Source organism: Mesoplodon mirus (assembly GCF_964341445.2).
Source record: "Mesoplodon mirus genome assembly, chromosome: 3".
Classification (NCBI taxonomy): domain Eukaryota; kingdom Metazoa; phylum Chordata; class Mammalia; order Artiodactyla; family Ziphiidae; genus Mesoplodon; species Mesoplodon mirus.
In genome coordinates this window covers 21,824,321-21,850,891 of record NC_138978.1, presented here as the reverse complement: position 1 = coordinate 21,850,891, position 26,571 = coordinate 21,824,321, and the positions used below count along the sequence as shown (strand labels likewise).

Here is a 26,571-nt window from a genome sequence, read left to right as displayed (position 1 = left end):
CTGAGGGATTTATCACAGGTGGAATCACCTGGCATGACTCCATATTCCAAGAACATTCTAGAGAAAGCTTCTTCTCTGAAACAGAGACTTACCAGTTACACACACACACACACACACACACACACACACACACACACACACACAGAGGCATTCTTCAGCCTATAAGACTATTGATGCCAAGGCTGGGAATAAGCAAATTTGTGAAAGCTGTCCAATCATCTAAGAAACCATTTTAGGGGGAATTCCCTAGAGGTCCAGTGGTTAGGATTCTGTGCTCTCACTGCCGAGGGCCTGGGTTCAATCTCTGGTCAGGGAACTAAGATCCCATGAGCCGTGTGGTGCAGCCAAAAAAAAAATTAATAATAATAAGAGTAATGCTGCACCTTTGAGCTTTCAGAAACCATTTTAAACATTGGCATATTCCATTATGTAAAATAAAAGGGCTTTTCAGATAAAAAGTAAAAGCCTGGGTAGAGTGACCCACAGAACCAAGTAGCCTTGAAATACAGATTAAAACCATGAGTAGACATCACAACACTCCCATCAGAATAGCTGAATTAAAAAGACTGACAAGTGTTCACAAGGACTTGGAGCAACTGGAATGCTCATCTCTTGCTGGTAGGAATATAAGATGGTGCCACCTCTTTGGAAATCTGTTTAGCAGGTTTTTCTAAAGCTAAGTATATGGCTACTTTCTCATTCAGCAATACCAATCCTAAGTATATACCCAAGAGAAATGGTTGCACAAAAAGACATGTACAGAATGCTCCTAGTAGCTTGACTTGTAATAACCAATGACTGGGAACAATTCAAATTAGTCAACAGATGAATGGGTAAATAAACTGTGGCAGAGGCATATAGTGGGCTGCTACTCAACAGCAATGACAACAAAACAGCCCTCTGTACACTTGTCCATGCAGGACCCCATGGGGCCTTCCTGGGACAGACCGCCCTATGTCCTGCACCTTCCTCTTGTTTGTAGAAAAACTTTAGCCTCCTAGGCCTTCCCCAAATTCCAAAGAATAAATTTAATCAGAGAAGTGAGAAAATGCAGAAGGGAAACAGTCAAGCAAGACAAAATAATAATAGTTTAGCCATTAAACGGAGTCAGGGACGTTTAGTTCCTCCTCAAGTGCTATAGATAATATTCTGAGTTATATCCGTTGAGCTGTTTTGTAGATACTGAAACCCCCACCAAATGGAAGAAGTTAACTGTATGCTGTCCACAAGCATGTAGACCCCAGACCAGTTGGAACCAGAAGGCTAATGATGTTGACTCCCAATTACCTCACTACCAACCAATCAGAAGTATGTCTACAAGCTAATCATGAACTCCATAACCCCCCTCCCTTACCCTGTCTTTAAAAACCTTTCCCTGGAAGCCATCAAGGAGTTTGGGCCTTCTGAGCATTAGCTGCCTGGGCTCCTTGCTTGGCGCCCTGCAATAAATGGTACATATTCCTTCACCACAACCGGTGTCAGTAGATCGGCTTTACAACACGCAGGCAAGCAGACTCAAGTTTGGTTCCATAACACACTCAATAACTTCAATGAGTCTCAAAAACAAAAATATTGTGCAAAAGGAGCCACACACAAGAGCACATACCGTATGTGCAAGAACAGGCAAAACTGATGATAATAGAAGTCAGAACTGTGGTTACCTCCAGTAGCGGGGTGGTATGGACTGGGAAGTTTCGAGGAAGCTAGCTGGGTTGCTGAAAGCATTCTCCACCTTGATCTGGGTGGTAGTCACGTGGATAGGTACATATGTGAAAATCCATCAAGCATTTAGGATTAGCCTGGCTATGAACTTTGTAATCTGTGTGTTATCCCTCAACAGATAAAAGAAAAAGAGAGGAAGAGAGGGAGGCAAGCATCTTTCCTTAGGGAAGCATGGTAAGAAATCAAGTAGTCTATAATCATCAGCTGACTGCTCAAAGAGAAGTAGTGCTCAAATCTATCAAATATGACGCAGCTTCATCAATCAAGAGAAACACATCAGAACAAACCAATTATAAACAAAATTCAAGCTGCTGTAAAATCTTTGAAGGTTATTCTAGTCAGCTCCACAAACTGGACAAGTGCCCTTAAAAAACCCTTTAAAATACTAAAAAGTTTGTCCTGTGTTTCCTCTTATATGACAAATAGTGATGCCTTAAATCTTTCTATGGACAAATTAAAGCAAGTCCTAATCAAAAAGGCACTTAACCAAATATATACATCAATCAAAAAAGGAAACAAATAGTTCTGATATAATTTGATCAGTATTCTTTAGAATAGTAGAGGAGTGTGTGGAATTTGGCTGGTGCTCAGTGTTTGAACAAACAGTTCAAAAATTATGCTTCTCTGTCTCCACAATAAAATATAAAGATCTGAAACCACCTAACCAAGTGGATGACATAAGCCAGTTCATTCATTGCAAGACATTTTTCAGACAGCTGGTCAGCTACACAAGTCCCCCACCCCTACCCGTACTGAAGGACAGTTCAGGAGATATAAAAAACATTTGATTAGTAAAGAAACAACACAATGTCCAACATCAAGGGCTACGGTAAGTAGTGATAAAGCTATATTGTGTAATATTGTGTAGCACTTAAAAATCATGGAGTAGAAGTCTACTTATTGACATGGCCAATAAACACATAAAAAGATGCTCAGCTTCAATGAAAATCAAAGAAAACTACATTTAAACCTAAAGAAATGTATTTTACAAGATTATCTGTAGTAAAAAAAAAAATCTAGGAACAACCTAAATGTCCACCCACAGGGCAATTTTTTAATAAGTTGTAGTGTACCTATACTGTGGAGTACTACACAGAACAAAGAGAATGAAGTAGATCTAGGTGCACTGACAAGGAAACACAACTATTGTATATAATGAATTATTTTTAAATTTTATTTTATTGAGGTAGAATTGATTTACAATGTTGTTAATTTATGCTGTACAGCAAAGTGATTCAGTTATACATATATATATATATATATATATATATATATACACATTCATGTTCATATTCTTTTCCATTATGGTATCACAGGATATTGAATATAGTTCCATATGCTATACAGTAGGACCTTGTTGTTTATCTGTTCTATATATAATAGTTTGCATCTGCTAATCCCAAACTCCCAATCCATCCCTCCTCCACCCCCCTATAATGAATTACTTTTAAAGCCACAGAAGAATCTATATAAAGAAGCTTTTCCACTTAAATTTCAATGTCTATAGATTCACAAAAAGAAAAACTCCAGAAAAAAGAATGTCAACACTTCCCTCCGCCAACAGATGGCACCGATTATAGTGAAAGGTCATTTTAGACCTGCCATGGTGAACAATACAGTCCATTACTCAACTGTGTTGACATCCTTGTGCCCAAGTAATTGTTCACACATTATCAACCCCATAGTAACCAATAAGCATAACACCCGTGAGAATCTTGAAAGCAATAATAAGAGGCAAAATTACAAAAGTAACCAATGTAGAAATAACATTTACTTTGCAAGTGGTGAGAAAATGAGGAATGGAAAGTTACAGGTGCATCTGGAAGGAATTGTCACTGTGAGAACAGTTTTAAAGCACAAAAAAATAAAGCATGCAATAAAGGAAAAGAGCTGTGTCTATTCAATCCAAACTAAGCAGAAAAGAAAAAAAAGAAAAGTGAGACTGATGAAATGGAAAAAGTTTCAATCTGTGGCTAAATGATCAGGATCAAATCAGCTATTGATCAACTAATTTGTCTGGAAGTAAGAAGTGGAAAGAGTTAAAGGTAAAGCCCAAATTGACATCAGCCCTTATGAACTTAAGGAGAGGGAAGGGGATGAGCCCCAGGGCTGGGAGCACCCCCTACCCCAGTTAACCCCCGGTGACAGAGGATGGCTCCTGGTGACGGCCTCCTCCCACCAAGCAGCTCCACTGCTCTCGGTTTCCCCTCAACTGCCTAGAGAGAAGAAACCTTGAGAGGCGGCAGTCTCCCTAAATTGATTCCCCAGCCCTGAGGATTGGAGAAAGAGGGAAGAGTAAATCATGTTTCTGTTTGCATCCTAACCCTTTTAGGGCTTTTGTATGGCCAACATCACCCCACACGAGACAGGAGGGATTCGACAAAAACTGGTTAGAACCTACTAGGCCCAAGATGGTGGAAGATTCGACTTCCAGTAGACCTCAAGCCTCATTATACGCTCATTGTAATACATTAGCATAAGCTAAGTGACACACGCACAGGTGCCATGACAGTTCCGAGGCTGACCTAAAAGGCCAAAAGTGGGCGGGGGCCCAAATTCTGGAAATTTCCTCCCCTTCTCCAAAATAGTTGGAATAATCCTCCCACTCGTTAGCCTATGAAATTACCCAGCCCATAAAAACTAACATATTTCGGGGCGCTATCACTTTCCAAAACGATCCTATGCCCTGGGACCAGTCTCCCTTTTCAGAAGGACAGCATTCTATCTATGGAATGTGTACCTCTCTAAATAAATTTGCTTTCACTTTACTATGGCTCAGTCTTGAATTCTTACTTGTGCAAAGCCAAGGACCCTCACTTGGCAGCCTATCCCATCCCTATCGGTCACTTGCCCGAGACCTGGGACATGACCATCCTCTCGTGCCCCATTTTCCTGCAACACATAGGCACCTGCCCTGGGGGAAGGTGAAGATTTGTTCTAAGACACTGGGGGGTGTGGGGGTGGGCAGGGAAGCAAGGCAGACCCATAAACCAAACCAAACGAGTCCTAATCAAACAGGCAGTTATCCAAGTATACATACAAATCCAAAAAAGGAAGCAAAATTATTTTTCTCCAGACCCACTCCCACCCCCACCGCAGGCCTCACTTCACATGTGCCCCCCTCCATTTAGCTCAGAAAAATATCTGGAACAACAGTGATTCATCTTAACACAAAAATATAGAAGGAAACATAATTAACTGCAAATACTATGGCAAATATTAAGCCCACATATAAAAATTGAATATCACTCGAAATTCAGGTTTGAAATTATCACCCTTGGTCACCCATGGGGCAGGCAGGGAGGCTTCGGGTCCTGGGTTCTTGGCTTCGTGCCCTGTTTCCAGCTCTCTTCCCCCACCCCCCCTCCATGGGGCTTCCTTAATTTCCCAAAAGTTTGACCTCATCCTGAAAGCCCATTCACTTACCTATCACATACAAGAGGGCCCTTCCACATCATTTTCCATTTACTAGAATTTTCTTTTCACCATTTTTTCCCCCTCAGGAGGAACTTTTCCCTCCTTCTGGGAAAAAGGAAAAAATTCCTTTCGGTCAAGAGGTCAGTGACCGTGACCTCCAGAAATGGTCCCCAGTAAAGAGATTCATGGGTAAACAGGAATCTCCAAGAATTGCCACAATAACACACAGGGGTTTCCTTCTAAGGTTTGTGGGCACAAATGTGGTCCCATCAACAGAGAGACTGTGGTCCAACACTGACACGTGTGAAGGAGGAGGATGCCAGCTGCCTCCTTTCTGGGGTTCCTGGCCCCCTCTTGTATCTCTTTGAGGGCTGCCAGGAGGTGGTGTCTCCCATGTTCTCTGCCAACAGCCAACCACTCCGGACTGCACGTCTTGTTGCCCCTCTTGGACCAAAGCCCCCCATCTGCAGCCCCCACTGTGTCCTCAAACGCCGCCCAAACCAATGCTGTCCGGGGCACTGGTCCATCGGTCCTTGTCACACTGGCCTGGACACCAGCACACCTCTGACTCGCCCCTCATCTGTCCGTAGCTTTGAGTTTCCCAGGCCATTGCCAATTCCTTAGCAACTGTCAAAGATAAACAAAGCTGGGGCTTCCCTGGTGGCGCAGTGGTTGAGAGTCTGCCTGCCGATGCAGGGGACACGGGTTCGTGCCCCGGTCTGGGAAGATCCCACATGCCGCGGAGCAGCTGGGCCCGTGAGCCATGGCCGCTGAGCCTGCGCGTCCGGAGCCTGTGCTCCACAACAGGAGAGGCCACAGCAGTGAGAGGCCTGTGTAGCACAAAAAAAAAAAAAAAAAAAAAAAAAAAAAGATAAAGCTGGACATGAGTTAAAACGGCAAAAACAGATTTTATTCAGTAACTACCGACAGTAGGGCTATTGCTGAGCTCCGCGCACTTTGCGCAGAGGTGACTAGGGCATTGTAAAGGGAGAATGAGGGAGTAGGGAGGGGAGAGACTGGGAGACTGGAGGCCCTATCCTTCCTGATGAGTGCCTTTCAAAGGGATGACTCTCTGGTCCTTGGAAAAGACACTCCTGAGTTGTAGGAGTGACATATACATCTCAAAGGGTCAGAGGAGAATAAGCCTTTGTCAGTAAAGGCTCTAGGAAAGGGAGGTCAGAGACCTAGGTCAGGCGTTGGCTAAAACAAACAGTAAGTTCTTTTGACAGCCCTGAGCTTTTACAGACAGGAAGGAACTCAAAAGCGGGTTCTGAGGACTCAGGGACACAGCCTTAGGCTGCTAGAAGCCATGCTGGGGTTGGTCGAGTCTCTTAATGTAGGGGTTTGGATGGAGTCATCGTGTGCCAAGAGTTCTTGCATTTCTCCTTGCCCGTCACCCAGATCCACACCCTTGGGCTCCTGACCTTGCTGTTGCTACCTGCCTGCCTGCCACCCACCTCAATTCTTGTCCACAAGCTGCCAACAGCACCACCCCAAATGCCACTTGTACCTCTGACTCTGCAGCCTGCTTTTCAGCTGCTGGCAGGGGAAGGACTCAACTTTCTCTTTGCTTGGGTTTCTGGTGCCACAACTCTCTCAGCTTTTACACCAGGAGCATTTTCCTTCCCCAGTGTAACCATGAGCCACCAGCAAGAGTTCCAGCTACTGCCCCACCCTGTGTGGAGGAGCCACTGCCCACACCTGTCCAAGGCCCCATAGCTGAGCCTGGCATGGCCACATTCCTTCTTCCCTATTGTCACCTCTCCCGGGGAACACAATTCCAACTACAACTGAGCTGATGTGGATGCATTAACCCCCCACCCAGTCTACTCCCACCCTGACACCAAACATGCCCAGGTAAATTCAACCCCCAAGTGAGAGCAAAGTTCAAACTATTTTCCCTGGTGCTCCTAGGCCTATGTAAATAAACAGCTCTAACCATGCAGGAGGGTAGAGTTTTACAGTGTTATCCAGTGTGGTTTTTGTTCCTGAATCCTTCCCGTCATCAAGAAGCAGCTAGGGCATTTGAAGCTTACCCTCCAGGAAATCATGGAGAACGCAGCAAAACAATTCTTAGTTTTTTTAGTTTCAAAATAGACTTTTGAAATTTATGGCCAAGGTCATATTTGAAAAAAAGAGGGTGGGGGTTGGGAGGGGGAAAAGCTGTTGAATTCTAAAACCTAAGTCATGAAAGATTCAAAGCACAGTATTTATGTCTCAATAAATTCAGAAGAAGGTGCAAGAAAGTAAAAGCAGTTTTTCCAGCTGCAGGATTGAGAGGAGAGAGGTTAGGGAGAAGGGGCCCTGCTCCCTGCCATCTTCAATCCCTGGCCCATTCTCGAGAATAGAATTGACAGTAGAATCCCGTAAAGGCTCACAGAGGACCCAAGAGCAGAGAATCACCCTTGTTGAGGCCCCAACCAACGCCAACAGTTGACTGCAGTTGTATGAGCAGTCCCAGCCAAGACCAGCAGAAATGCCGCCCAGCACAGCCCAAATAGCTGACCCACAGAAACCTGAGCAAATAATATGATTGTTGTTATAAGTCACTGAGCTTGAGAATGGTTAATTACACAAAAATAGATAAGTGAATTTGGATAAAATCGCTTTATTTGTTTAAATTTGTACTGGGAAAAAGAAATAAACAACATAATCATTTCTATAGCAAGAGGGTTATGTGTTTAAAGATGGGTAAACTTATGTATGCTTTCTATATGCAGAGAAAATGTCTGGAAGATCACAAAAGAGACTGAATGATGGCTGGAGAGAGGAGCTGTGGGAGAGTGAAGCATACTTTCCACATGTTTGAGAGTTTATAAATGTGCATTACATTTATAATAAAAGGAAATTCAGGGCTTTCCTGGTGGCGCAGTGGTTGAGAGTCCGCCTGCCGATGCAGGGGACACGAAGTGTGGGGGGATCCCACATGCCGCGGAGCAGTTGGGCCCGTGAGCCATGGCTGCTGAGCCTGCGCGTCCGGAGCCTGTGCTCCGCAACGGGAGAGGCCACAACAGTGAGAGGCCTGCGTACCGCAAAAAAAAAAAAAAAAAAAAAAAAAAGGAAATTCATTGAGTACTTGGCTATATACCAGGCACTGTGCTAGGCATTAGGATCAAAAAATTGAACTAGACATTTCCCTTGCCCTCGGAAAGCTCCGGCCTAAAGGTGACAGCCATGCAAACAGACCACTGATAGCAATCTGAGCAGAGAGAAGAAAGACATAAAGAAGCAAATGGACAATTTTATGGGGCAGGGCAGGGAATGAGCACACTGGGACAGACTGAAAAAGTCCACAGAGGAGGCTTAAAGATAAGTAAATGCTGGTGGCATAAATGGGGGAGGACCTGAGAGTAGGGGTGGAGGGGGGTGGCACTTCCCACCTCTGGGCTTCAGATCTTCCCTCATTCTAAGATGAGGGAATCAGAGTGAGTTCTCTTGGACACCACTTCCAGTTCTGAAGCCCTAAGCCTTCCTTCACCTTCTCTCCCTCCGTTCAGGTAGCATATTCATCACACAGTGAGAATAAGAAAACTAATACCATATGTAGGGGAAGCTCAACACGTGGACAGAGCTGTAAACTGGGACTCAGGGATGTGAGTTTCTTAATCAGACTTCTGCAGGCAGATATTGTTTTGTCTTCTGTGATTCAAACACCACATGTGTGCATTTCAGAGGTCAGGTGTAGGGGAGGAAAAATATTTCCTCTACCTATCTTAATTAAGTTCCTCAGTTGGGGCTCTGTAACAAAAGACAGATTAACAAGAGAAAACAAACAGAATTTTGTCAACATGTATATTTCATATAAACATGGGAGAAACTCAGAGATGAGTAATTTAAGGAGGTAACTTAGAACTCAGGCTTATGTAGCTTATGTAGCATCTTCAACAAAGAACAGTACACTTGTAGAGCAATGGCAGGTCAAAAGAAAGAAGTTTTAGGCTTCAAAGGGCAACAAACTGTGTGAAAGTAAATACATGGGGGAAAATTAATGGAGTAATGTTTGTTTGTTTACAGTAACATTTGTCTCTGGGATGATAAGAGTCCAGAGTCTTATAGTAAAGGAAAATTTATATCCTGCCTTTAAGCAGAAATGGGGAAGGTTATAGAGAGCTTTTCCTGCATTTGCTATTTCTTAATTGCCTTCAGCTCAAAATAATTCTTACATTAAAAAGGGATATTTTGACATATTCTGGTTTACTTCACAAGTTATGTAGACCAGCCATCCATCTGTAGATGGAATCACTGAAAAAAAATGGGGAATTACAAAACAGAGGACAGTGTCTTATCTTGGCACCCAAGTCAAGTTCCTAGAACCTCAGCAAACCATGCAGTGGGTTGGGAAAGAACACTGGAGTCAGGAAACTGAGTTCAAATCTGGATCCAGCTGTGTGACCTTGGGCAAATTATTCACTCAATTATTCTGTTTCTCTATTTACATGTTATTTACAAGTAACTGAGCCTCTATGAACCCACTCAAGACTTAAAATCAATTTCAAACATAATCACATTAAAACACACACACCTCTGAAGGCAAAGATGAGTAATGAGTATTTTTCCTGGAATTATAGTACACATCACATAGCAAAACTTCCCCAAAATCTTGACTTTGTAGGGGAGGAAAAATAATTTTCCTTTTACACTTATGAGTTCTTTAGCTGAGACCCTTGTAATAAAAAATAGAGAAAAGCATAAAAGAAAAAAGCAAACCGAAGTTTATTAACATGTATGGCTCATGTATACATGGGAGATACCCAGGAAAAATGAGCACCCCAAAGAGGTGGCTTTAGAATTCAGCATTAAATACTATGTTAATAGGGAAAGAGGTAAGGGAATGTAGGCCTCTTAGGGGAGAGTATGTAATTTTGGGGAAAGATGAATGGGCTCTTAGAAGAATATGTGGGAGATAAGATAGTTTGTGCCAAAGTTACCTGGGTGTGGTATTGACGTCCAGTCTCCTCTCCTATGATAAGAATGAATCTTCCCCTGTTAACAAAATTCCCAGGGAGGGGATTTGTGACATCTGAGTTCCTTTGAGAGGATTTATCTTTAGGCAGATAAGGGAGTTCAGAGAAAGCCTCTCCATGCGTTTGTTGTTTTTCAAATGCCTACAGTTCAAGATAATAGATATATCAAAGCAGCATACTTTGGGGCGTGGCATGACCTAAATGTCTACAGTCATATTTTGTGGTGGCATATTCTACAGCCTTCAGCTCTTTCTTCAAATTCCTCTCCCTTTAGCAGCTGCTACAGTTGTTCCTCTCTCTGTCTCTCTCACTTATATCTTCCAGCCCCTCTTCACCCTCTTAGCTGCTGATCCCCCTCCAGCCTTACCCCCAGGTCCAGCTATTCCTTTCTTATGAAGAGCAGTGACCGCCTAACACCCTCCTTAGATGATTATCTACAACTATTCATTAAAATACTTTTGGTCTCAAAGAATGGATGAAGAACACAGACCTTGCCAAGTGTTTGGGAGGATTAAATAAGAAAAGTATGTCTAGTGCCCAGAGAGAGCAGACACAGCAGATATGTGTTCCTCTTTTTGCCATCCTTTCTCCTGGACAGTAGTGGATATTCACAAGTGGAAAATGGGGCAGAAAAGCAAGCTGCCTTAAGGAGAACTGTCAACCACTGAAAACCAGAGTTTGTACTGAGATTTTGGGGTGTGTGATTGAGTCCCCTCCCCACTACACACACATCTTTCTAAAGTACCCCCAATCCCCCTTCACCCAGTCACACTACTGCCCTTAAACATTCTTCCTTGTGGCCACTTCACTACCTGACTCTTTCCCCACCTGTTCTTAGCTACCTACCAGTAGGTATTCATGCAAACGTCCCTAAATAGGCAGGCAAGTTACTCACTGATAAAGGACCCTGCTCTCCCTTCTTGCTACCTTGAAATCCTTGCTCAACCCTTCTCACAAGGTATTGGTAGTGTTACCAAACCAAACATGGGTCCACTCACCCAACGTACAGCAAAGTCAATCTACTGACAGCAGGTTGCAGTAAAGGAGAGTGCAGCTTTTATTGCAGGACACCAAGCAAGGAGAATGGGCAGCTCATGCTCAAAAGACCTAAACTCCCAGATGGTGTTCAGGGGAGAGTTTTTAAAGGCCACATTTGGGGTGAGGGTTGCAGCTCACAGAGTTTCTTCTGATTGGTTTGTGATGAGGTAACAGGATGGTGTTTCAGGAATCTTAATCATCAACTTTCTGGTGGCAACCAGTCTAGGATCTACATGATTGTGATCAGCAAGTAGTCACCATCCTCCATCTGGGTATGTGTGTGTGTGTGTGCGCGCACGCGCGGGGGGGGGGGTGTCTCAGTATCTGAAGAACCACTCAAAAATATGCATCAGATAGTTATATCCCTTGAGGAAGAACTAGGACTCTGTTTTATCCACTGAACTATTGTTTCTAGACTGCTTTTCCTCTTTTTCTGCATCCCTCACCTCCCTAATTAGTAATTGCTTGAGTCTGTTCTTTGGAACTCAGGGAAGTCCTAGGAGACTAAAGCCTTTTTCTACAATCAAGAAACAGGGGACACAGAGGGGCTTTTGCACCTGGGAAGGCCCCACAGAATCCTGCTCAGTTTCAATCCCTGCTTTTCTTTGATACTCCTCAATCCTGAGGGGAAGGGGGTGGGATAATAAAGGGAATACAGTTTTGAACTGAGAGGTTAATCATAAACCCAGCATGGGAACTCGGTTTTAGGGGAGCTCAGTTTCACTAGTTCTAGTCCCTCTGAGCAAAAACCAATTGCACCCAGTCAATGCTACCTCAAAACATGCTATGTGGCAGTTTCTTCTAAAGTTAAACAGTATTTACCACATGACCCAGCCATTCCACTCCCGGTGTTACCCAGAAGAGGGTAAAATATATGTTCACACAAGATTTATACACAAGTGTACATAACAACTTTATTTGCAGTAACTAAAGACGGTAAACAACACAAATGACTATCCGCAAGAGAATGGACAAGCTGTGGTCATGTGACAGAGTCCAAGCTTGTACTGCCCACCACACAACAGGCCAGCAAATCAAGAGACGAGTTGTTGGGACAAGGAAGAGTGAATTTACTCAGAAAGCCAGGAGACCAAGAAGTCTAGTGTCCCAAAGAACCAGCTTACCCGAATTAGAATTCAGGCTTCTTTTATACTAAAAGGGGAGGGTTGGGGGGGTGGCGGGGAGGAGGTAGCTGGTTGCTGCAAACTTCTTGGTGCTGGAATCCTTTGTTCCTGCAGCTGTCCCTGTAGGTCAGGTCAAGATGTTCCTATAAACCTCCCACAAGACAAATGTATTCTCTGTTCTGCAACTTTTCATGTCTATATGAATGGAAGAATGTTACACATTTAAAGGTCAGAGCCTTGAGGATGGGCTATCCTGTATATTTCAGGCTACAGGCAACATTCTTTCACAAAGATGCAGAGTCAGCATGACTAAGCACAGGCAACAGAGCTCAAGGGTTAGCGCTAAAGGACTAGATCCAATATGGAGTCAGGTTTGTTCTCTGTTACAGTCACTCCATACAATAGCACCAGCAATAAAAAGGAATAAACAGGCAACCACACAGATGAATCTCAAAAATGTTTATGCTGAACAAAAGACACATGCCACAAAAGTGCACATACTAGATGGTTCTATTTACATGAACTTCTAGAAAAGGCAAAATGAATCCGTGGTGACAGACAGCAGATCAGTGGCTGCCTGGGCCCAGGGGTTGGGGAGGGCGGAGCATAACTGCAAAGCAGCAGGAAGAAACTTTGGGGGGTGATGGAAAAGTTTTATATCTTAATTGTAGTGGTCATTACCCAAGTGTATATACATTGTCAAATCTCATTGAACTGTGCACTTAAAATGGGTGCATTTTATTGGATGCAGATTCATCAGTAAAGTTGAGCTCTTAAAAAACTGTTCTGTTTCTGCAGGTCTCAGAGGCAGGCTCTGAATACAGCACGTGGTATGTAACAACGGATAGTAGTTATTCCAGTATCCCAAGGAAAACCATTCCCAATCCCAAACCTGGGGTGCCCTGGAGAACACCCCCAGAAGTCTTTCTCACCCAGGGTTGGGTTTGTGCAAGTTCAAAAGCTGATTGAAAGGGGTTTCCTAACTCAGCTCTTCCTGCTGTGGCAGAGAGCAGGCCTGAACTATTTCAGGCCCAAAGGCAACATCCTTGAGAAGTTCTATCTGGAAGGAGTGGGAGATCGCCATGGCAACCTGTCCCAGGCCCAGCCCTGGCCAGCCTCCAAGGCACACAAATAAAGCCATTGGAATGTGGTGCAGGGCAAAGGGTGGGGTGGGGGGAGAAAGTTGCCAAGTTTCCATGAAAACCAATAATGTGAGGCCTGAGGCCCTGGGAGCTGTCAGGGAAGCTCGGGGGGGCCCCCACAGGATCAGCCCCAGGGAAATATAACATGTTCACAGACAGACAGACAGACGGACTTGTACACACACACACCCTGCTTGAAGAACAGCAGTGCTGCTTTTTGAAAAAAGAGGCCTGATGAAATGAGAGCCCTGGCTTTAGAGCCTGACAAACAGCCCTTCCAGTGCCCAGGGACACTTCCTAGTAACCTCAGGCAAGTTTCTGAGCCAGTTATCTACTAGGCCCACTCCCTCCCCTCTTTGCCCGGAGGTCACCTTCTCCCTGAGACCTTTCCCGGTAACCTTACATCAAACTGCAGCCTCCCCTGCCCCAAACGCCTGCTCTGCTTTATTTTTCTTCATGGCACTTAGCACCACCTGACATATGAGATATTTCACTTATTCATCTCGTTTGTTGTCTTGTTCATGTCAGTTCCACAAGGGTGGTGATTTTCGTCTGTCCATGTTCTCTCACCAATGCCTAGAACAGTGCCTGGCACATAGTAGAAATGCACAAGGAACATGACAGAGCATGGACTTCTCTGTACATCAGCTTTCTCATCAGCAAAATGGGGATAATTCTACCACTGTGGGGTTAATGGGAGTGTTAAAGGAGTGGGTTTAAGGCTGTGAGGTAGGTGTCCAGCCCTTAGTGGGGTTCCACTACGGCAACTCACAGTTAGAGTCTTCGTTTAGTGAGGCGTAATCGTGAGCAGGTTCCTCATTACTGCCCTTCTGCACTTTGGTCCACATTTAAAAACAACTTTCCTGGGTTCTTATTTGCTACCCTGACCCGAGTCCAAGAACTTACCTGTGTCCATGTTCTGCAAAACCACTAGATAGTAAAGACAATGTAACCAGAGATTTGATGCACAGAGGCATTTCTCTCTCTCTAAATATTTGTTAGAAGACTGAGCAAATGAACTAATTAATTCATAGGAAAACAAGGTCTTAAAAATGTATAGACGAGGACTTCCCTGGTGGTGCATTGGTTAAGAATCCATCTGCCAATGCAGGGGACATGGGTTCGAGCCCTGGTCTGGGAAAGATCCCACATGCCGCAGAGCAACTGAGCCCGTGTGCCACAACTACTGAGCCTTCACTCTAGGCCCACAAGCCACAACTACGAGCCCCTGTGTCACAACTACCGAAGCCCACGCACCTAGAGCCCGTGCTCCGCAACAAGAGAAGACACAGCAGTGAGAAGCCCGCGAACCGCAACGAATAGTAGCCCCCACTCGCCGCAGCTAGAGGAAGCCCGTGCACAGCAATAAACACCCAAAGCAGCCAAAAAATAAAATTAATTAATTAATTTTAAAAAATTGTTTAATGTACAGACGATTTGTACAGGCAGGAAATGTTTAACCTGTCAAAGGAGAGAACAGGTATTTCTTGCCTACTTAGACTGTGCCAGGTGGCGTGTTAGGCACCTGACATCTCTTATATTGTTTCATCCTGTGTCAACCTTACAAGGAATGTATCCAAGAATGAACAAACTGAGGTCAGGACACTGGCCTGAGGCCGCAGAGCATTAAGTAGTGGGACAGGAGTTGAACCCAGAGCTGACAAGCCCCACTGCCTGTGTTCCTCCTGCCGCCCCACCCCACCCCACCTCCTTTGAAAATTCATTTGGTAAAAGGCCTCTTTGCCAAGCTAGGGACTTTGGATACATTCTGTTGGCAATTCTAAAAAAAAAAAAAAAGCGACTGATTATAAATATATGGGAACTACTAAGGAAGGAGGAATTATTTCTGCCTGAGATAAATCCGAAAAGCTACCCAGGGGAGATGGAACTGTTTTGGGACTTGTATTTCTATTTCATTTAACTCGTGTTTGCAGAGGTTATCACTGGCTTTTGGTTCCAACACATGACAATGAACAGCACTTTCTATTCATATGAGTTTTCCATCATGTCATATTTTCAGCAGGTCATTCCTTTGGGATCCCGTACTTTTATCTATAGCCGTTTACATCACTTCATTGCCAGAATTTATCATGTTCTGGCAACGGCCACTTTCCGAGGGGCTGAAGCCTCCAACTACAAACCTTTAAGAAAGCAGAGAGCGTGGAGTTTGGAGCCTGCTTGAACCGACTCTCCTGTTCAGTGACTTCACAGAGGTAACTTGAAATTAGCCAAGATGAAAGCATTTACATGGCAGAAACCGACAAATGCTTTAAACCGAGGCTCTTTTTTGTTTCCCCTAGAGAGCCGGTTGTTAAACATTGTTGCACTAACACACAATTGGCTTAGCTATTGTGAAAGAGCAGAGAGAATCCTGGATAGAAGTCAGAAAACTTGAGTTTTAACCTGGTGATATTACTAACGCATTTCAACCTCAGGCAAGTCATCTCACCTCTCGGGGCCTCAGTTCCCTTTTCTGTTAAATGGAGGGAGATTGACTAGCTTCAAAAACCAGTATTGCGGGGCTTCCCTGGTGGCGCAGTGGTTGAGAGTCCGCCTGCCGATGCAGGGGACGCGGGTTCGTGCCCTGGTCTGGGAAGATCCCACATGCCGCGGAGCGGCTGGGCCCGTGAGCCATGGCCGCTGAGCCTGCACGTCCGGAGCCTGTGCTCCGCAACGGGAGAGGCCACAGCTCAGTGAGAGGCCCGCGTAACGCAAAAAAAAAAAAAAAAAAAAAAAACCAGTATTGCGACCCAGCAATCCCACTACTGGGCATATACCCTGAGAAAACCATAATTCAAAAAGAGTCATGTACCAAAATGTTCATTGCAGCTCTATTTACAATAGCCAGGACATGGAAGCAACCTAAGTGCCCATCAACAGATGAATGGATAAAGAAGATGTGGCACATATATACAATGGAATATTACTCAGCCATAAAAAGAGACAAAATTGAGTTATTTGTAGTGAGGTGGGTGGACCTAGAGTCTGTCATACAGAATGAAGTAAGTCAGAAAGAGAAAAACAAATACCGTATGTTAACACATATATATGGAATCTAAGAAAAAAAAAATGTCATGAAGAACCTAGGGGTAAGACGGGAATAAAGACACAGACCTACTAGAGCATGGACTTGAGGATATGGGGAGGGGGAAGGGTAAGCTCTGACAAAGCGAGAGAGTGGCATGGACATATATACACTACCAAACGTAAAATAGATAGCTAGTGGGAAGCAGCCGCATAGCACAGGAAGATCAGCTCGGTGCTTTGTGACCACCTAGAGGGGTGGGATAGGGAGGGTGGGAGGGAGGGAGATGCAAGAGGGAAGAGATATGGGAACATATGTATATGTATAACTGATTCACTTTGTTATAAAGCAGAAACTAACACACCATTGTAAAGCAATTATACTCCAATAAAGATGTTAAAAAACAAGAAACAGTATTGTTAGGCCCCCAAGTTATTCCTCAAAAAGAAAACAGTTTAGAAGTTCTTCAAGCAATCTTCAATATTAAAAAGAATGAAAGAAAGAAAAGAAAACCATGCATGAATCCCCTGATAAGACCCAATCGGTTAACTTAAGGAATAAATTGTGTTTCCTGGTTAAAATCTTTCAAAATCTGAAACTCAGAGGAAAGACAAGAAAAGCAGGCAGCCCTCTGCCCCCCTCAATCCAATGTATGGAGCACCGGAAATGGGGCAGTCGCTGCTGGTCACTGATGCTATCATGCCGGGGAAGACACAGTCCCTGCTCCCAGGGAGCTTGCAGACTTTGTATCTTTTGGGTCCAGAATTTGTCCCAACTGCCCATGCAGGCAGTTCTTTTTAGTCCCATATAGTTTCTTGTATTTTGTTGCTCAAGGAGAGGTGTGTCAGGTGCAAGCACTGCAGCAAAGGGTCCCAGGTCCCAGCAAAGGGTCCCAGGTCCCAGCCTGTCCCAGTACCACAAATTTGGCAGCTTAAATAACAGAAAAGTATTCTCTCAGAGTTCTGGAAGCTAGAGGTCCAAAATCACGGGGTCAGCAGGGCTGAGCTGCCTCTGAGACTCTGGGTAGAATCCTCCTTCCTTCGCCCTAGCATCTGGTGGGGCCATCAACCCTTGTGTTCCTTGGCTTGCAGCTGTATCTCTTCAGTTTCTGCCTCGGTGTTCTCCCTGTGGGTCTTTGTCTCTTCACGTCATAGTCTATAGACACCAGTTGTATTGGATTAAGGATCTACCCGGCTTCAGCATGATCTCATCTTAACTAATTATATATGCAACAACCTTATTTCCAAATAAGGTCCCATTCTGAGGTTCTGGGGACTAGGAGTTGGTTTTTTTGTTTGTTTGGGGTTTTTTTTTTTTTTTTTTTGGTTTTTTTTGCGGTACGCGGGCCTCTCACTGTTGTGGTCTCTCCCGTTGCGGAGCACAGGCTCCGGACGTGCAGGCTCAGCAGCCATGGCTCACGGACCCAGCCGCTCCGCGGCATGTGGGATCTTCCCGGACCGGGGCACGAATCCGTGTCACGAATCCGTGTCCCCTGCATCGGCAGGCGGACTCTCAACCACTGCGCCACCGGGGAAGTCCGGGACTAGGAGTTTAACACAGCTTTTAGGGGGACACAATTCAACTTGTAATAGGGAGAGATTTAAAAATTGAATCAATAAAACTAATAAATTTATTAGGTATGGGGGAGGGGCAAATAAAGGATAGAAGTCAAGGGTTGCATGTTGATTTCTGAGTAGATGGTGGTCAAGGGAACCAAGTAGGGAACACAGGAAGGGAAGTGGATTTCAGGGAGTAAGTGATGAGTTTCATTTTGGATGTGTATCAATTTAAAAATGTGTTCAGCCGCAAAAAAACAAAAATCCAACGCTATGGGGGCTTCCTTTTCCCATATAACAAGCCCAGAGGTATGCAGTCCAGAGCTGGTACAGTTGTACCCCATTGCCATCAGGAATCCATGCTCCTTCTGTCTTTCCAGTTGCCAACATTACCATGTAGGGCTTCACCCTCCTGCCTGTGTGTCCTGGTCCCCTACAGGCTATTCCAACTCCAGCAACTACATTCCAGACAAGCAGAAGACAAAGGAAACTGTTAGAAAAGCAAAAACATCCCAGAAACCCTAAGCCTGTGTGTCATCTGGCCACCTCTGCCTGCAAAGGAGACTGAAGCAGACAGTACTTTTAGCTGGCACATTGCCACCCTGAACAAAATCAGGGCTCTGTTAAAAAGAGATAAAGAGAGAGTAGATTTGAGGTAGGAAACCAGCAGTTTCTGCCACAGTCCACCCCTTTGGCTAGCCAACATTCAAACACATCCTTCTTCCCATAAATAAAAAGCACTTACCCCTCCCCAAGAAATACAGCTGCAAAGTTCCATCTCGTCACTGATTCCAGTGCGCAGTCCAGGATCTTTAGAGGCTTAGAGTCAACACGTTGCTTCCCTTGAGGAAGGATCCATAAGCTTAAAGCTGAAAGACAAGTTTCTCTCCCCAACAGCAGCGAGTTATAGATACAGATGTAGATATAGATATAAATAGAGATAGATATAACAAGTGATCACTTATACAAGTGATTGATTGATTGATCACATTTTAAACCCTCTTTGGGAAGAGAGGAGCATGGCAAACACCCAGCTGCCACTGGTCAATGGTGCTCATACAATCCCACTGGGCAGGAACAGTGAGCATTCACTGTCCTGGCAGTGAAACTCCTTGGTTAGCTCCTTAGCAGCCCTCGTTCTGGCTTCTGGAAGGATTCTCCTTGTTTGCTATTCCCTACTGAAACCAGATGGCACTTTTCAGATGGCACTTGAACCCAGTCAAAACTCAGACTGGGACTTGAACCCACAATCCCTGACTTAGGAGGGAACTCGAACCCACTGTCTTTTTTTTTTTTTCAGGAATGCATTTATTTATTTATTTATCTTTGGCTGTGTTGGGTCTTTGTTGCTGTGCGCCGGCTACTCTTTGTTGCGGTGCGCGGGCTTCTCATTGCGGTGGCTTCTCTTTGTTGCAGAGCACGGGCTCTAGGCGTGTGGTCTTCAGTAGCTGTGGCACGCGGGCTCAATAGTTGTGGCGCACAGGCTTAGGTGCTCCATGGTATGTGGGATCTTCCCGAACCAGGGCTCGAACCCGTGTCCCCTGAATTGGCAGGCGGATGCTTAACCACTGCGCCACCAGGGAAGTCCCCCCCACTGTCTTTTACTTGAAACCACTCACCTGGTGTCTGGACTAACTGAAGCTCAGGTTCTTTGTCTCAGAGCAGAAAGAATTCAGCAAGAGGCAAAGCAGCAGGCAAAGAGTAAGTTTATTAGCACGGGACACTTGTGAGAGATACAAGCGGGCAGGTGAGAAGGCTCTACCCCCAGGACTGAGAGGACTTTATTTTTATAAGCAAAAGAAAAGTGGGGAGGGGGAGAAGACCACCTTCTTCCTCATTTGGGTGTAGATATCAAGGCTTATATCATTAGTTCCTCCTTAAACCCTATATGGTCTAACCGGGACTGCCATGGCACCATTTAAATCATATGTATATTAGCAGAAGGGTGGTAACATATACTAAAATCTGGTAATTCATCTCAGGTTTCAGTATAATGTCTCCTTCCACTTAGTTTTTTTCCCCTTTCACCTCTATTCCTATGTTGGCTACAGGCAGAAATGCTACTCTTCAAGGACCATTAACTCCCTGACTTCATGTAACAAGATTCAGACCCCGTATCTCTTGTCTTGTGTTTCAGGTTTGTGGCTTGAGTGTGCCTGGTGCTTGAATGTGCTGGTCTTCCTTCAAGGTAGCATAGATTGTTACTAGGTTACTGGATTCTTTTCTTGAGTGGTCATTAGCCTACAACAGTCTCCCAAACTCCCTTAAAATTCCCTCTCTGTCTTTAATCCCCTCGTGGAATTTTTTGTTAAAATAAATTTATTTATCCTACCCTATCCCTATCACTGTGGCTACACCTGGTTCGGGCACTGGGAAGAATACCCTTCTTGGAGGCTGTCAAGCTTCAGCAGACACTGCTGCTCACATAGAACAGGTCCCATCAATGTCTTAGGGGTTTCACAGGCTGTACTGAACAGCCTGGGGGATTCTTTGATAATCCAAACCTTCAAGATCTTAGCAGGCTTCCTCTATTTGTTTCAGTTCTATGAATAACCCTCATCAAAAGATCTTGCCCAGCTCTTTTCCAGAGCTGAAAATTGGCAGAATATGCCAACCCCAAATATGCTACTTTGCCTTAAGGATTTTTGAGCTAAAGACATTTGAAAAGCGGCAGGTACAGGAAGGACACTCTGACCACCTGTGCCCACCCCCTCCCCACTGCTCTTTTCTTCCTGAAAGCAGGAGATAAATAACTCCCTAGTGCAAGATGCCAGGAGGAAAGAAACATTCTTACCACCAGAGATGGGGGGTGGAAGCAGGAGAAATCTATACAAACAGACCTTTTTAAAACAACTCATCCTACCTTGGCCTCCCCATATGTTTTACTTTTCCACAGTTGCTCCTCTTTGTTCAACTAAGTTTATAAACTTAGATTGGGGGTTGTTAAGGGGGGGAGGTCAAGGGGGGGGTCTTCATTTTCCTAAGGGAAATGTCCATATAAAAACCCATATGCTTTTCTCCTAATAATCTTAGTCAATTTAATTCTCAGGCCCAGCCAGAGACCCTGCGACAATAGAGATACAATTCTGCCTCCCCTACAAATTTAAGTCTGAAGACCTGCTTTTTTACCTCTGTATTCTGCCAACCTACTTCTCACTTAAAGGTCTTTGTCTTGAGACAATCCAAAATAAAAGGTGGGGGACGGCTGGAGTGGGGAAGGAAATGCTCAATGCCCTCTTTGCTGGTAGACCTACTCCCTTGAACTGGCAGATACTTCTTAATGGAAAATGTCTTTTGGAGGACTTTGCCAAAAGGGGCAGGAAATCAGTACACAGCAACCTTCTAAATGTTTTCTACCATTTCCTCTAGCCCTGATTGGCATGGCTCTGTCCCAACGTGTAGCAAAAAACAGTTTGATTGAATGCCACTGCATAACAAAGCTCACCAGCTTTTCAGGCTGCAGCCGTTGGGACCTCATTAACTACCATTCTCCTCCACTCAGTCAATTTCACAGATTAGGGCCTGTGACTTCCAGAAACCACCTTAAAATACGAAGTCTACATGCATCAGGGTTCTTAATTGTAAGCAACAGAAGCTGAGCCTGGTTGATTACAGAGAAAATAAATGTATTTAAAATAATCTCATTGGCCCACAGAATCTGTGTGAAACTGAAGAAAGTGGCTCAAGATTAAGCTTCCAAGAAAAGGACTGAAAAGCAAAAACCTGGCCTGATGAAGAAACTGCTGCTTCTGCTACTGCCGTTGCCACCATGATGTGCTCATGCCGCCATCTGCATTTCGACCAGCATCTCCGTTTGATGATAACCACCGCTACACCAGCAATGCTGTCACTTGTGCCTCAGGCGCTCAGCTCAACGTGAAAATGCTGTATCCCTGAAAGCAATGCACCTCTGCCACTGCCAGGAAAATGGTTTCCACGCCAAGCCTCCTTCCTCACACTGTGCCATTCTGAATCAAAGTGTCATATGGGCGAGTCCCATTGGTAGAGAACAGCTCACAGGCCTAAGCCTGACCACAAGAGACTGGGAAACACCTTTCTGAGGAAAAGGGACAGATGAGGCTGGAAACTCCCCCCACACTGAGCAAAAAGTACTGAGAATCCAGAAAACATAGCTATGTGGGGCATTCAAGTGGAGCAATCTGGTAGATGATGACTATGCATATCTATAGTTTGGGAGAGCTACCTGGGCTTGGGAGCATAGAGGTGGTATTATGGTTTAAACTGTGTCTCACCAAAATTTATATGTTGATATCCTCCTCTCCATTACCACAGAATGTGCCTTTATGTCGAGATAGGGTCTTTCCAGAGGTAATCAAGTTAAAAAGAGATCATGAGAACTGACCCTAATCCAACATGACTGGTGTCTCTCTAAAACGGGGAAATTTGGACACAGAGAGAATGCCATGTAAAGATAAAGGCAGCAAGCCAAGGAACATCAAAGATGGCCAGCAAACCATTAGAAGCTAGGAGAGAGGGAGGGAACAGGTTTTTTCCTCACAGGCCTCAGAAGGAACCAACACCACCACACCTTGATCTAGGACTTCGAGACAGCAGTGAGCGGTCCCAAGGAGAGATATTAGTTCCCTGCCCAGGAACTGAACCTGGGTAGCCTGGATGAAAACCAGGAATCCTAACCAGTAGACCACCAGGGGCTAGAGGCTGGAAGTAAAGTGGCCCTGGCTCTTGCCCCTGTTTGAAAGCAAGAATGTTTCAAGGAGGCAGAAACTGTAAAAACGAGTACAAAGTTTATTATTAGAGACACAGCACAGGGCTTCCCTGATGGCGCAGGGGTTGAGAGTCCGCCTGCCGATGAATGGGACACGGGTTCGTGCCCCGGTCCGGGAGGATCCCACATGCCGCGGAGCGGCTGGGCCCGTGAGCCATGGCCGCTGAGCCTGCGCGTCCGGAGCCTGTGCTCCGCAACGGGAGAGGCCACAGCGGTGAGAGGCCCGCGTACCGCAAAAAAAAAAAAATAATAATAATAAAAGAGACACAGCACACCAAGTGGGAGAGCCCACAGAGAAAGAGTTTAAGACTGAAGCAAGGCTGAGATACACACCCAGAGAGAAAGGGTGTGGGCACCCTTCCTAATGAGCACAGTAAAGAGGTGATTTAAATCACTTGTATAGGGCAGTCCTTCTGGGTCTTTGTTTACCTTTGGCCAATTATTTTGTTTCTTTTTTCACACCTGACTGGGCCTAGGATCCTCCCCAACACGTGTGCTCAACTTTTCGCTAAGACGGATCCCACAGCAGTGGCCTGTGACGGTATGTCCACCCTTATTATGGGGTGGCGCCCCCTCCCTTTTGACCCCCAAACAGTTTTTCTGCTCCTGTGCAGTCGGGGAAGTTTCCCTGACCTCAGCAGTGGTCACCTTCCTTCTTTATTCCAGTAGAGCTCAGCTTCTGCCGCTAGTTTTGTCCTTGGAGTGTCTGGGGGAAAACAAAGCTTCAATTTTAGTTCACTTGACAAACACGAGCTCTCCAGCCCAGGAGCGCATCTACCTCCTACCTCAGAAGGGCAAGGAAGGGGAAAGAGGGCTAATACCTGGGGACGTATTAAAGGGAAGGCATCTCTTCCTCCATGAGAAGAGGAAAAGCCAGATGCAGGTGAGATGAGGATTCCTGGGCAATGACCTATTTTAGGAAGCATTCTCAGGAATAACCTGAAGGGATGCAGGAAAAGAAAGCAGGAATGGAAGGGGGCCGAGCACGAATGCCATGACAGCAGAGTGCCATGAAGAGCACCCTGACTTGGGTTCATTCCCCCGGGGAGCCCTCACAGCTCAGAGTCATCCCAGCCATGGGGCAAGTTTGCGGGGGTATTTATACTCCCGAACCTGTCAGTCAAAGGTTAAGAGCTGGGGCTTCCCTGGTGGCGCAGTGGTTGAGAGTCCGCCTGCCGATGCAGGGGACACGGGTTCGTGCCCCGGTCCGGGAAGATCCCACATGTCGCGGAGCGGCTGGGCCCGTGAGCCATGGCCGCTGAGCCTACACGTCCGGAGCCTGTGCTCCGCAATGGGAGAGGCCACAACGGTGAGAGGCCCGCGTACCGCAAAAAAAAAAGAAAAAAGGTTAAGAGCTGTCCTTTGTGGGTGGAGGTGGGGAGGATGAAAATTCCCGGCCACCTCTGGTTTTCTGTGCAGGCAGAGGGCAGTCCTCAGACAAGAGACACAGGTGCTGACTGCGGGGAGTGAAGGCACATGGGGGTGCTGGTGTGCCCCCAGACAACGAAGGAATCCAAGGTCACATGGGCAGGGCTCTGGCAGCCTCTGCTATACAGCTGTGGGTTGGCAGGACAACAAGAGAGTAACGCATGAAAGGTTCTATATCCCCTTCTATTCTATAGGGAAGACATTTGAGGAGAATGAAGAAGGTTTAAAGTAGGAAAGAGGTGCTTGCTCCAGCAACACATATACTAAAATTGGAACGATACAGAGAAGATTAGCGTGGCCCCTGCGCAAGGATGACACTCAAATTCGTGAAGCGTTCCATATTTTGGGGAAGCAGATTCGTGAAGCATTCCATATTTTTGGGAAGCAGCCGTAGAGCACAGGGAGATCAGTTCGGTGCTTAGTGACCACCTAGAGGGGTGGGATAGGGAGGGTGGGATAGGATGGTGGGAGGGAGACGCAAGAGGGGGGAGATATGGGGATATATGTACATGTATAGCTGATTCCCTTTGTTGTAAAGCAGAAACTAACACACCCTTGTAAAGCAATTATACTCCAATAAAGATGTTAAAAATAAAAAAATAAAAAATAAAGTACGAAAGAGAAAGCTGATCAGGAAGGTACAGAAAGATTGCCAGGCAACAGTGAAGTCCCAGTTGAGAGAGAGACCATGACCTTGTCATGGCACAATCACCAACAGCATCCAGGTATAACAGGATGGTGGGGCAAAAGAGGAGTGATTGGCAAAGACGTGGTAAAGGCATTCGGTCTTTCCTGGGCAGGAAAGGAACTTAGAACCTTAGAATTGAATAGAAAGGGAGACAACGGAGAGGCCAGGGGCTTGGCAGTTTTAACAACTTTGAAGAACAGGTATTGTGGGAGCAACTGGGTTAAAAAAAATGTGGAAGGATGAGAGGGTGTGGTCCCAGATTTAAGAAATGATGATGCAAGGTCCAGGCTGTGGCCATTACGGTGGGTACCTAAGGTGGAACAGAGGGGAAGGTCACTGGAGCTGAGGAGGTCAAAGAACCAACAGGCTGCTCTCACCACGTTGCTGGTGCCTGAATCACCCCCTCCTCTTCCCCTCTCCTCTCCTGGCTGAAGCCTGGGGGACCACAGCCAGAAGCTGGGACCACCACAATCCTGCCAACTACAGTGCAAAGATGAAACAGAATTTAGAAACAATTGTTTGGCTTGAAGACCAGAAAACCAGACACTATGAGATTAAAGACAGAAATAATTTAAGAAACGTTCACAGCAGTGACTAACCCAAGTTCTTTGAAAGGTATCTCAGCGCCATGAACTGTTTTTTCAAGATCGCCAGGTAGCAATTGACTGGCTTCTTGATTTAGCTCTTAGACTTGACTATGGAGGTAATGCTGAAAAATACAAAGACTTGGGACCTGATGGTGCAAAACATGCAGACAGTGCAACTAAAAATGCAAAGCCATTGATCAATTTGGATGTAAATAATCCTGCTAGGAAGGCTGGGGTAAAGGCTTTGCTAACCTCCTTTGGGTTCAGCGTCACAGTGATTACCTGGTAACGATTAAGGCAATTCTCATTATGGTCCAGGAGCTCCTGAACAGGATGCAGTTGCTGGAGGAAATCGAACAAAAGAAGGCTTGCCTGTTGCTTTAGACAAGCATATTCTTGGTTTGGACACAGGAAATGCAGTTCTCCATGAAGCTACTCAAATTCTGTTGCATATAGAAGAGCTCAGAGAGCAGCAGACAAAAATAAATGCAGCCAGTGGTTGAGAGTCCGCCTGCTGATGCAGGGGACGCGGGTTCGTGCCCCGTTCCGGGGGGATCCCACGTGCCGCGGAGCGGCTGGGCCCGTAGAGCCATGGCCGTTGAGCCTGCGCGTCGGGAGCCTGTGCTCCGCAATGGGAGAGGCCACAGCACTGAGAGGCCCACGTACCGCAAAATAAATAAATAAATAAATAAATAAATGCAGCCAGAGTGGCTGTTCAGACGATTCTTGCTGATCCAAAGACAGACCACAGGCTGGGGAAAGTTGGAGGACGAACATTTCAGCTTCTCACCTGCTTAGTACAATTGGGAACCATGTACACTCTGGTATGTGTTTGGAAATCAAATGTCACATTTTCAAAGGAGAAACCCCAGAAAATGGATGATGGTCTAGAGATTTACCATCATTGCTTTTTCTTTAATAAAGTTCTAGGAAGTGGGGAAAAGAAAAGAGAACTAGCAGGATGGGTGTGGGACGCATCATGTACATGGACGCTGAAAACTCACAGGAAGCCTCAGAGCCAGGCGTTGACTAGAGCAATGCGAATGGTAATAATCATCACTGACACATACTGGGTGCTTCCACCTGCTTTATCTCATTTCATCCTCCTTCTCTTCCTTCAGGTCTTAGCTTAA

General features: G+C 45.4%; 1 pseudogene across 1 annotated transcript; it reads left to right on the top strand.

Moving 5' to 3' along the window:
• The first annotated feature begins 2,529 nt into the window (after positions 1-2,529).
• On the top strand, positions 2,530-26,571 carry LOC309799091 (RNA transcription, translation and transport factor protein-like; annotated as a pseudogene). Its single transcript has 4 exons — positions 2,530-2,551; positions 25,286-25,933; positions 26,141-26,262; positions 26,560-26,571. The product of its transcript is annotated as an RNA transcription, translation and transport factor protein-like (transcript).